General features: G+C 42.1%; 1 protein-coding gene across 1 annotated transcript in view; it reads left to right on the top strand.

Moving 5' to 3' along the window:
* Positions 1-6: 6 nt before the first annotated feature.
* KIAA1244 (KIAA1244 ortholog) overlaps positions 7-12,201 on the top strand; it is a 176,986-nt gene continuing 164,791 nt past the window's right edge. The window contains exons 1-2 of the mRNA XM_010844224.1: positions 7-24; positions 5,974-6,025. The gene's annotated coding sequence lies outside the window, so the exon portion shown is untranslated. The remainder of the gene's footprint in view (positions 25-5,973; positions 6,026-12,201) is intronic.

Here is a 12,201-nt window from a genome sequence, read left to right as displayed (position 1 = left end):
AAGAGAGCTGCACCTGGGCCCTGGGTAAGCGCGCCGAGCGGGGCGCCGGGCACCTGCCGGCGGTCCCGGAGGGCCGCGCCGGGGAGGGCTGTGATGGCCACTCTGTGGGGGGCTTTCGCTGAGCAGCTGTGACCGATGCTTTTTCGCGCAATTGCGAGAGTTGCCTCGGAGAATTGATGGGTGATGTGCGAATTTGGATTCGGGCGTGTACATCTATCCGCCTACCTTCTGGTCTCTTGATCTTCTCCCAAACCTTAATGGGGAACCGCCGTGCTCCCCTCCTGGCGGCCCCTTTCTTCACGTTCCCTGCGCGACGGACGACTGTCACCCATCTCCGAGTTCGGATCACAAGCCGGTGGGAAAACACCGGCCTGATTCCAAAGCGCCTGTGGGCTAGAGGGAAGTTGAACCGTCAGCCGCGGTCTCCAGTACCTTGGCGAGTGTAACCAGGAAGGAACAGCTTATTTGCTTTTTCCTGATAGAGGCCAGCTTGTTAAGTATTAGCTTTCGTGGTTATTGTAAATGAAAAAATAACATACAGGTGGGATGGCGTTACCTCTGCAGTTCCATTGTTGTCTGCCCTTCAGACAGATTTGATTTTAAGATTTGTGAACTCTGCAAGCACTGAAATAAGTTCCAGGTAGCAAATTTGTGTTTATTGTCAGACTCGGATTGTAGAACTCAACCTCGGAGAAAACGGCAAAACATTCAATTAGGCAAGAATGTGGGCAATCAAAATTGTCTGGATGGGAATTCAGGGGGGTGAGGAGCGTACTTGGGGGTAATAGCGATGCTTGAGGAGGGAGAAAAGGAAGGACCAAGAAGAAACCAGGGCAGCTCTGTGGGCCCCTGGCCTTCCCCAAGCCTGCGTGTGATTCCTCAGTTGCTACCCAGTCAAAACAGAAAATTGAATCCCTTTCTCTCTCAACCAAAAAGCCATCAGTGTTTGTCGTGACACTCAGCCTGGGAAGGGCCGTTAGCAGGTTTTCTACTAAATGGAGAATTCTGTTGGTGCTCTACGGCATCTCGGTTAGTATTTAGAAGATCTGAATTCACATATGTTTGAGTGTGTGTTCACAGACTCTGTCATCACAAAATTTTCTAGAATGTTATCTAGGAAGTTTATCTTGTAGGCAGAATCAGAACTTGACCATTTGTTTACTGTTAGAGGGGGGAAAAAATGGACCAGATACACAAGTGAGCAGCAAGGCTCTTAAAGCCACAGTACTGTTTTTGCATTGCCATTGTCATCAGTCGAGTGATGGGGTAGATTCTCAAAGGCTTCAAATGAAAGGTCACAGATGTCCGGGTAACATAATCTAGCAGCTCCTGACTGCACTCTAGACAGGCTCTTACGTGTACTTGTTATTATTTTGCTGTAAGTTAAGCAGATTTAGATAGCATGGGGGAGGAGAGGAATCTAGCATTTTTAATGTTTGGATTTTGATACTCTACGTCTTTTTAAGTTAAAGTTCAATGTTACCTAGTTTAGGTCCTTGAAGAAAAAGCCTGGAGCTGAGGCAGCTAGGTAATGTGAGCAGAGCCTGGAGTTCAGCCTGATGGGAAGAGTAAATGGGATTCTTTTCCCAGGGGCTGTTCTCAGCAAGAGAGGGGAGTGCATGAAACAGTTAAACAACAGTGCTGCGGAGCATTCATTGTGCAGGTTGGAAGGACTAAACCAGGAAAACAGATCAAAGAAGAGGGAGTGAATGTGGGGTCAGGGGTAGGGGTGGGGGGACTGGTATGAGTTGGTGGGCTTTTGAAGTCAATTGGACTTGAATGGATAAGCTGTAGGTTTCTGCTTTTCTTTGCTTGTGTAGCAAAGATTTATTAAGACCTCCTCTGTACTGAGCGGTGGGGAGAGAAAAATGAATAAAATGCTTCCTCCCTGTAATTAGCTTGTTAGGAGGGTATGTTGGAGGGAGAAAGCTGCAGAAACAAAGACATCAAGGTATGGCTTCCTGTTCTCTTTCCCACTCCAGTCCATTTTCCACTGTTCCATCTTTTTTTTTTTTTTTGCTATAAAATACTTTTCACTCCTCAATCCCCATACTGTTTTTTTAAAGTGTGAATTCCTTAGAATGCTCTTTGGAATCTAGCCCCAGCCTTCTTTCCTGGCACCCTCACAGCAGGGGTTCATCGGTCCCCAGTAAGCCATATACTTTCTTGTACATGCTGTGTGCTGCATTTTCCTCTGCCTGGGCTCATGCTAGTCCTTCTGCCACGGCTTACCTTTCCAGACTCCCAAGGCTCAGCTCACATATGAAGGCTCCCCTGAGCTCTGCAAGTGAATCGGTGCTTCTCTGGGCCCTTAGCTCTGCCCTCAGGATCCTCTTAGAGCACCTGCTTTTGGGGATTATTGTTGGTTATGCCCACAGCTACTCTTTTAGGGGCAGGATGATTGAGAAATATATTGGATTTAGGAGACAAAAAGAAACAATTCAAGCAGACTTAAAGCAAAATAGAATGTTTTCAGTCTATGAACTAAACAGCCCTTGGAAGGCTAGCTGTGGGTTGAGTTTGGTTCAGGGATTAGATATTGTTACAAGGATCTTACTCTGCTCTTTTGGGATGACAAACACACTTAACGTGAGTCTCCAAAGCTTTGAGTTCATCAATCAGCACACTTAGACCATCTCAGGAAAGAGGGCTCGTCCCCCACTTAGACCCTCATGGGAAAAAGGGGTCGTTTCCATACTTAGAGCATCTCAGAGAAAGTAGTCATCTTACACTTGGGCCATTATAAGCGAGAGGGATCACCATGACATTTAGACCACCCCAGGAGAGAGTCATTCTTATAAAAGCTACCATGGGAGAGAGGGGTCATCTTCACGCTTAGTCCGTATCAGAAGAAAGAGGTCATCTCCCACTTGGACTGTTATAGGAGAAAGACATTTAGATCATAACAGGGGAGAGGAGTCATCTACCACTAAAACTCTCTTAGGAGAGAGAGCACACATCTCCACATTTAGGCCATTACAGGAGAAGGGGGTCACTTCCCACTTGGCCAATCATGGGATCATCCGAAGGGAGTGGAGCTCTTGCAGTCACTCCTGCCCAGTCCTTGGTGTTGATGAGTTGAGTGTGTATCCCTGAACCAGTCCTCTACCTAAGGAGTGAAACAGGCTAGCTGCCTACAAGGCCCACTGAAATCCCAGAGTCAGCCAAAGATGGCTTCCTTAGAACAAAATTAGGGTTTGCAACTTGAGAGGCAGGTGAGTGGATGGTAGTCAGCCAAAGCAACACATGTCCGCAGTGTAGACATGAGCTTCCCTAGCATAGGGACTGTCACTTAGGCTTGTTTGTGCACCTAGAATATGAGAGCCACATGTTCAATACATAAATAAATCAACATGTTAATGACTTATTTGGGTTTTAAGTGATAGTAATCTTTTTGTTCTAGTTACAAAAGTTATATATGTTCATTTTAGAATATTGAAAAATAGTCAAACACTATAAAGAAAATAATCTCATCACCCATAGAAAACACTAATCATATTTTGGAGTATTTCCCTTCTGCAAAAGGTTTTTTTACCACATATAGTGGATTGTTAGTTATTTTTTATTTTAACTTCAGCATTTTCTGAAAATTGGTTTCTGAAAATCGGTTTTCTTAATGGCTGCATACTAACTGGCAAGGAGTATGTGTGTATTTTTTCTCTATTTTGAGCTATCTAGGTTATATACTTTTCTTGTCAGTGAGGAAATGGTCTAAGGAATAGAAAAAGAAAAAGGGACTGGGCCACTGTGTGGAGGGCCTGAGAGAAGATTCTCCTTCAAGGACTGGCAGTCCTGGAGGTGTGGGAGCTGGAAATGGCAGGATGGAATAGAAGGGCAGACCATTAGAACTGGATTACGCGTCTTTTAGAAACTTTGAGTGTTTTGCATACACCAGGGGCTCCTGTTGAATTGATTTAGAAAATGGAGAAGAGAAGGAAAATTAGAAGTTGGAACACCAAGTTAAGGAAGAAGGCTGGTCTATGTAACCTCATCCTCTCGTCTTTCCACCTGCTCTTCCTTCCAACCTCAGTGTCTGCTACCTTCACAGCCAAACTGCTTAAAAAGTGGATGTAGTGCTTGTGTCCACATCCTCCTTTCCTGCTCACTCTTCAGCTCACTCCAGTCTTCTCCTCTGTCCTTCCACCTATTGAAGAATAAGGTACTCAGACCTCAGAGTGTAATAGACCGCTCTCACATCCCTCTTATAGGTTCTCTTGGCCACTCTGGGCATCTACTTGACCTTGCCCTTGTGCCCCACCCTGCCGGTTTTGAGCCTGCCTCTTGAGTTTTTCTGTCTCCTTTGAAGTTTCAGCTCCCATAGTGGGTGTGTGCTTAGTCGTGTCCAACTCTTTGTGACCCCATGGACTGTAGCCTGCCAGGCTCCTCTATCCATGGAACTTCCCAGGCAAGAATACTGGAGTGGGTTGCCATTTCCTTCTCCAGAGGATCTTCCCAACCCAGGGATTGAACCCACGTCTCCTGTGGCTTCTGCATTGGCAGGCAGATTCTTTATCACTGAGCCACCTGGGAAGCTTCAGCTCTTCCCCAGCCTAAAAGTTTGTGTTTCACAAGAATTAGCTATGAACCCTCTTCTCTGACTCCCAGCCCACCTGGAGTTGAACACTTTCAGAGCCGCAACTTCAGTTCAGTTTCTGAGAATGCGATACCCACGTTTAGATCCCTGGGCTTCCCCTTCCTCTGACACCAGCCCACTTCCTCCAATGCAACTTCCTACCCACTTCTCTTCCGGAATAGGGAGGGCTCATTATGGCTGCTCTGTGACTTTCTCTTTGCCCTTTCCTCTCACTCTTGGTTAGCACTTGCAAGGTTGGGCACTGTTGCACAGCTTGAGTTAAATATAAACTTCCCTGTCTGATGAGGAAAACTGCAGCGGTTTGGTTGTTCGCTGTCAGACCCTCTTCTTGGGAAGCAGCATCAAGTTATCCTGGATATTGGCTGTGCCCTGCTGACTGATGGGCCAGACTCACCTGCCTGGCCTTTGAGCTGCTCCTAATTAATTAATTAATTAATTAAACCTAAGGAGGGGGTTTTTGGAAATTTTAATTTATAGCCAGTCAGTCAGAAGCTCAGGTGACAACCAGGACTTGAGATTGGCATCTGAAAGTGTGGAGGTGGCGGGGTGGGAAGGTTGCAGGGGGAGTGGGTGTTACAGGCTTGTAGGACTGAGCCCAGCCTGTGGGGTCTTACGTTCTTTCCAGGTAGATAGTGTCAGAGTTAAGGTAAATTGTATGGCACTCAGCTGGTGTCAGAGAATTGCTTGTTGAGGGAACCATCTCCCCTACCACCTCCCAGTCCCACAAACACACATTGGACTTGGGTGCAGGATTGTTAAATCTATTGAAATAGAAAAGCTTTTATTTTGAAAGAGAATAGTGAATGTTTCATTATCACTATAATTGGAGGCTGTAAAGCAATGGTAGTGTTGAGCATCCAGGTGAGGTTAATGAGATTTGGGTGTCAGCCTTCCAATCAGATTTCTTCAATACTGTGTGATTTTTGAAAAGTTTCACCTGCTGTGTCATAAATGTGAGATGAGCTGTTACATGAAGTGCTTTGTGAACATGAAAGTCTCTCAAGTATAAGTTATTATTTAAAGATATTAAAACAGTATTTTCGAGGAAATAGCTCTCCTTTCTCTATTGTTATTGCAAGAATATAGCATTTTTAGTCAGTTGTAAATAGATTACATTGGCATTGTGTTTCAGGTTAGGAACTGACTCTGTCTCTAAGGGAAATGCGTCCTAATTTTTAACCTCTGAGAGGAAGTCTTGTGAGCTAGAAAAGGCAGAGAATTTTTAAGTGTGGATGATTTGCATGCAGATAGTTGAGAATTGACTATAGGAATTTTGTTGGGGGGGGGGTGGATGGAGAAACTAATAGTGAGATTTATGTATAGTTTAGATTCCTAGTCCTCACATATTTATTTTTAACTTCGTAATTTTCCTTTTGCAGAAACCCTCGATGGTGTGGATACCATTGTCAAGATCCCCCCACACTTGCTGAGGTAAGGAGACTGGAGTTGTAGAATATAGTAGAAGTAAAAATGGCCCACCATGTTTTCTTGAACAGCCCAGATAACCTCTTTGGCTTATAGCACTGCAGTTGCTGATTGTTGACCTTTCTGCGTCTGTGAACCAGGGTATTTCACTAGTGTCTTAGTGTCAGTGAGATCTGTATTCCAAAGGAACCAGCTGTGGAAGTCTTGGATGAAAGGATAAAATTGGTCAAGGAGAGAAATGACCAAAACCTAAGTGAGGACGTGGATTGTGGATGTGGAGACTGTGGATTAGTCTCCCACCATGAGTTAGGAAACGGCGCCCACTTTGGGTTTCTCTAGTGGCTCAACTGGTAAAGAATCCACCTGCCTTACGGGAGGCCTGGGTTTGATCCCTGGGTTGGGAAGATCCACTGGAGAAGGGAATGGCTACTAACTCCAGTATTCTGGCCTGGAGAATTTTGTGGACTGTATAGTCCATGGGGTCACAAAGAATCAGACACGATGGAGATACTTTCACTTTGAGGGGAAGCAGTCCTGCCCCGCGTGGCATGGATTTAAGCTCTCTTTGGCCCCTTGGGTGGATACCATCTCACAAACTCTGTGGCTACCTGCAGTAGTCCTGAGACAGCGAATCTATTTCCCCAGTTCCTCAACTCTCCCCACTCCCGCTACCTCCATCATTGTGAGAGAAATACATGCCTTTTGTGGAAATTTGGAAAGAGCATACGAAAGTTGCCCATAATTACACCAACCTAGAATAACCACTGAAAACAATTTAACAGATTCTCTTAACAGACTTTCTCTTTAACAGACTTCCCCCCAACACACATACATATTTTTACAAATTAATATGAGGCTTTATTTACAGGTTTGTTTCCTGCTTGGTTTTTTTGGTCAGCACTATAGAAGAACATTGTTCTTGAAATATTGCATATTCTTTTACTACATGGCTGTTGCAACATAAATTATTTGGTAATTTTCTTATTAAACATTTGGATTGTTTTTAGATTTTTCTTTGAAATTATTAAAAACTAAGTTTTTTGAGTATAGTTTCTATATTGTCAGGACACTTATGATTTATTACATATTTTCTCTCTCTTCAAGTAGATTGAAAAAAGAATTATGCTTCTGTCTATTTAGAAAATGTATTACTTCTACTGTAGTGCCTGCTACAGGCTGATACATTCGTGTGTTAGTCAATTCATGTATAACGGAATCCATGCTTTAATCAAACCAAGTGTACTTTTCTTCTGAACAGATAGAATGTCTGGCAGCAACGTTCTTAACCCAGAGGAGGGGTATTCCAGGGGTATGCATGCACACAAAGGAATGTAAAAAATCTCCAGGAGATATAAAGGCATAGATGGTTGAAGGGGGATGATTTCCTGGTTCCCAGTTTCTATAGTTAACCTGTCTTAAAATTATTTGCTTCAGAATTGATTTTGCTGTGTCTCTTTTTCCATCTCACCTCTTACAGTCACCCTTCTCCCTCTTGACAAAGGACAGCAGAGCTGTCTCCCACCCCATCCTGACTCTGCCCCTTGTGTGTTGTCCTGGGATGCAAAACCCTCTTCCCACCTACAGAGAACTATGAAAATATTAATGTCTGTGTTGGTAAAGGGGATGAATATAATGACCAAGGCACACATCTTTTTGCAGGTTAGTTTTCATTTCTTGGCTTTCAGTGAAATTGGAAGAGGACCTAATCTGGTTATAACAAAGAAAAAAGATTTTGTTGATGATGAATCTCCTTCATTCCTTTCTTACTTATATAAACAAGGTTTCTTAGTGCTTGCATCTTTAAAAGTGGGGAAAAAATGTATGGAATTATATTATTATTATAATAATTCAGTCATCATATTATAACAGTAGAGAGTGTTCACTCATCAGTATATTAACTAGTTGAGAAGAAAGAGACAAATCCTGTACATTTCTTTAGAGATACATTTCCATAAATTTTTAATTTCTATGTTAACTATATTAACATTCTTATAAGTAATTATTAATGTTGTTTGGATCAGTTGTGTGCATTAGTAATGATAGCTCAAAGAAGAAAATGGAACAATTTTAAGCCTTACAGCCAGAGGAAAATTTTAAGAATCACTTTATATACATTTTTGTTGCAGGGAAATATAATGGGAAAATTCATAAAATCAAGTGTTAAACATATTCGATTGAGAGATAATTTTGTGTGGGGAGTAAAATGGAAATCCAAGTTCAAGCAGATAACAGTGCAGCTTTTTGCAAAGAGGAGTTTGTTCATGTATTTTTTGATGGTTTGCAAATTGATTTGCAAATTGGTGTGGTATTTGGATTTTATTGGATACTTTTAAGTGAGTGATATGTTTTAATTAAAATTGTACTAATTCCAATATGCCAGAATTACAGCCTTTGCAATGAATTAAAATTATGGTTGAGAAATTTAAATGTCAACTTAAAATGTGTGAAAAATAGTATTTAAAATTTGCAAACATGTTTGATGACACTGCTGTAAAGGTTGTTTCTCTATGCAAGGGTTTGTTGAAGCTACGGTGCAACTTTCTATGGTTGTGGATCTGTGATAAAAGGTTTGCTTTCGGTGTTAGAAGGAAGAAAGTGACAATGATACCAGAAGAGGCTCCTGGGACAGTGGGCATCAAAAGACAACTGGCATTTTCTACCTCTTGGTGGGTGTGGAACCAAAAGAGCTGGAGAAAATACATTATTAATGGGCTGTGTTTGGTCCCCTGCTTAGTCACTGAGTATTACACTTGTCCGTGACATTGAGCCCAGGGCCAGCTGGCCATCTTGTATGATCACAGGTTGTTGCTCAGTCACTAAGTCATTCTGACTTTGCAACCCCATGGACGGCAGCACACCAGGCTTCCCTGTCCTTCACTATCCCCCAGGGTTTGCTCAGATTCGTGTCCATTGAGTCAGTGGTGCCATCCAACCATCTCATCCTCTGCCATCCCCTTCTCCTCCTGCCCTCAATCTTTCCCAGCATCAGGGTCTTTTCCAGTGAGGTGCTTCTTCATATCAAGTAGCCAAAGTATTGGAGCTTCAGTTTCAGCATCAGTCCTTCCAATGAATATTCAGGGTTGACTTCCAAAAAGAAAGAAAAAAAAATCATCAGCAGGCACATCCACAACTGAGTGTTTCCAGCTTTGGCCCAGCTTCTTTATTCTTTCTGGAACTGTTTCTCCCAAGTAGCATATTGAACACTTATTGACCTGGGGGACTCATCTTCCAGTGTCATATTTTTTGCCTTTTCATACTGTTCATGGGGTTCTTGAAGCAAGAATAACCACTGGGGTGGTTAGCCATTCACTTCTCCAGTGGACCATGTTTTGTCAGAACCCTCCACTGTGACCTGTCTGCTTTGTGTAGCCCTGCACAGCATAACTTATAGCTTCACAAGGCTGTGATCCATATGATCATTTTGGTTAGCTTTCTGTGATTGTTGTTTTCTTTCTGGAGTCTGTGGGATTGTGGTTCATGCTTCTTCTGTCTGCCCTCTGATGAATGAGGATACGACCGTAAAAGGTAGTCACAAAATTGATGGGAAGGATGCCAGATGAGGAACCATAGATGAATACATATATGTGTGTGTATGTGTTTACCTGTCTTCACCAATATTAGAATATAACTCAGAGTGTTTGAATGATAGAGAGCTGTTGATATCATCCTCTATATGGAGGAATGTGTGTTTTTGCATTCCAGATGTGCAGCAAAGTCTATCAAGCATCCTTGTACAGAGAACTGAGCTGTATGAATGAGACACAGCAGATGTAAGCATTGCTCTCAGAGGTTTTATATTCTCCAAGAGGAGACTGAAAACAAATGTAGCTGGGAAAAAAACACTTATGAGGCAGCAAGTATAAATTGATTATGGAATTTTACGCCTATCAGAACGTTTCAGTTTGACTATGACTTGTAATAGTTGGCAGCCTCTCAAAGCCTGTTTTAGCCTATGTAAATAAGCCATAATCAAACAAAAATGAGCTATTGAATTAATGAATCTGCTTGACTATTTGATATCAGGGAAACAAACACCATAATTGACTTTCCCCCTCTATGATAAATCAGTTTTCCTTTAATCCTTTGATTCTTCTTCCAGGCATTTTTAAACCCACAGTGCACTTACTCTGTCCAGTACTGTGTTTAACTTGTTTGAGCACAATAAACTAAAAAAAAAAATTTAATTTAGGTGCTGTAATTGTCTGCTTATAAGTAAAATTTTGGATTTGTTATTTTTCTTCAGTTACACTTCTATTTTAATGATTTTTTCTTCAGTTATATTTAGTATATGAGAAAGAAACCAGATTCATAAACTATTTCTTGGCATTCTTCTGATTTTGTATTCAGATTCAGTTTCCATTTTTGTTATGTAATCACCTAGAAATGATTATTTGCAAAAATGTTTTGTTGTTTCATGTTTTGAAACGAGCCATCAGGACTAAATTAAACATCAAATACTTTTGCCGTGCTTTTTTTCTCATTTTTTCTTTTGCCATTGATTGTCTTTCAAGTTAAATATGTTAGCATTCTGATAGATAATTACTAATACTGTTCTGATCAATTGTGTACATTAGTAATGGTAGTTCAAACCAGAAGAAAATTGATACCTTGAAAGAACTAAGGTGGTATTATCTTTCTTTTTTAATTTTTTTTTCTTTTACCATTGACTGCTCTGAGGACTTCTTGTGCAAGTGGAAGTCCACAAGTCACGTGAATGATTTTAGTGACTCTGGTGACTGGATTTGGTCATGCCTAGGGCACTGTATGAGAGAAACCTATGAAAAAAGGTTTTAGATGGAATGGAGTGGTCAGAGGCATTGCTTATTTCTGCCCCAGGCTCGTTCACTGAACAAATGCCCAGTCTTATTGTTGATACAGTGAGCAGCCTTAGCAACCAGGATGGGGATTCACATAGAGTACGCAGTGAGGTTCAGTGTCAGGGATGGGGGAAGGGCCGGGGAATTCACCCTGTAGAGTATTTCCTAAATTTGTCATAGACAGTCACTTGAACATCTTTCCGCCTTCCTGCCCATAGTCTTGCTTTTTGATCTTGGGGGTGAGATTTAAGCATCCTTATCTTCCTCCTTGAGGAGCCTGAACCCTCACTCCTTTTTAAGATTTTTTTTTTTTTTTTTGGCTGCCCATGCTTTTTGCTGTGGCTTGAGGTTGAATAGTTGTGGTGAGTGGGCTGTAAAGAAAGTGGGCTCAGTAGTCATGTGTGAGCTTAGTTGCCCAACCAGGGATTCAACCCACATCCCCTGCATTGGAAACTGGATTCTTAACCACCATGAAGTCCCTCTTTTCTCTCTGCTTAAACTCAGGTCTTACATGTCTTTGCAGGGTTGAATAAAACTTGTGAATCAGTGGGCAGTGGTGGTGTGCCCAAGCTCAAGGAAGAGGCCTTCCTGAGGCTGCGGTTATCTTTTCCTCAGCCTTCTTGTTTGACTGGCAGAAGGCAGCTTAGGATGTTCCCTCCAAGTTGACAGACTTGATAAAATATCTCTGCCCAAGTCAAGTTCCGTCCAACAGTTACTGACTCCATCATTGTTAGTTGCTGGTTTTTCAGCCAAGTAAGAAATGAGACTTGGAAGCTATTGATCAAGAACTATTAATAGTTAACAATATTAAATGTTTTCTCTTTCCTTTTTTCTACTTTCTCTCACCCTACACCTCTTGCTTTTCCCGCCGTGGTTTGGGAATCAAGTAATGTAACCAAAGTAACCTGATCAGTTATGGAATTTTCGGGGCTGCTCTGGGTTTTGTTATGAATATTCAGGGCTAGTGTCTGTGTTTCGTGAGGCTATCACCAGCCACCTGGAGGGGCCACAACTTCTGTAATGTTTAACTTGTTGCAAGTTGATACATTGGTCTTTCCCTTTGTTGCCCACTGTCTTTGTGATGGCTTGGTTATGATGATACCTAGATCTGTCTGATGTTTTTCTCTCTGAAATATTGAAGAACTTATATTTTTTCTAACCCTATGTATTAAAAGGAAAAGGGCTTATGTCATTTCCGTGGACCATTCGGTATCATTGTTATTTGCAGTCACTGGCTCTTCTAGATCCTTCTTGACCTGCTGGCAAGTTCCTGAGGAGCGTCCCTCCCTTTCCAATGGACTCCTATAGTGTCCTTCTGCTTCTGAGTCTTGGCTGGAAATGCTCAGTCCCTCTGCTGGCATCTGA

This window comes from Bison bison, unplaced genomic scaffold (genome assembly GCF_000754665.1).
Source record: "Bison bison bison isolate TAMUID 2011002044 unplaced genomic scaffold, Bison_UMD1.0 scf7180017864198, whole genome shotgun sequence".
Lineage (NCBI taxonomy): Eukaryota > Metazoa > Chordata > Mammalia > Artiodactyla > Bovidae > Bison > Bison bison.
This window is presented reverse-complemented; position numbering and strand designations above follow the sequence as displayed.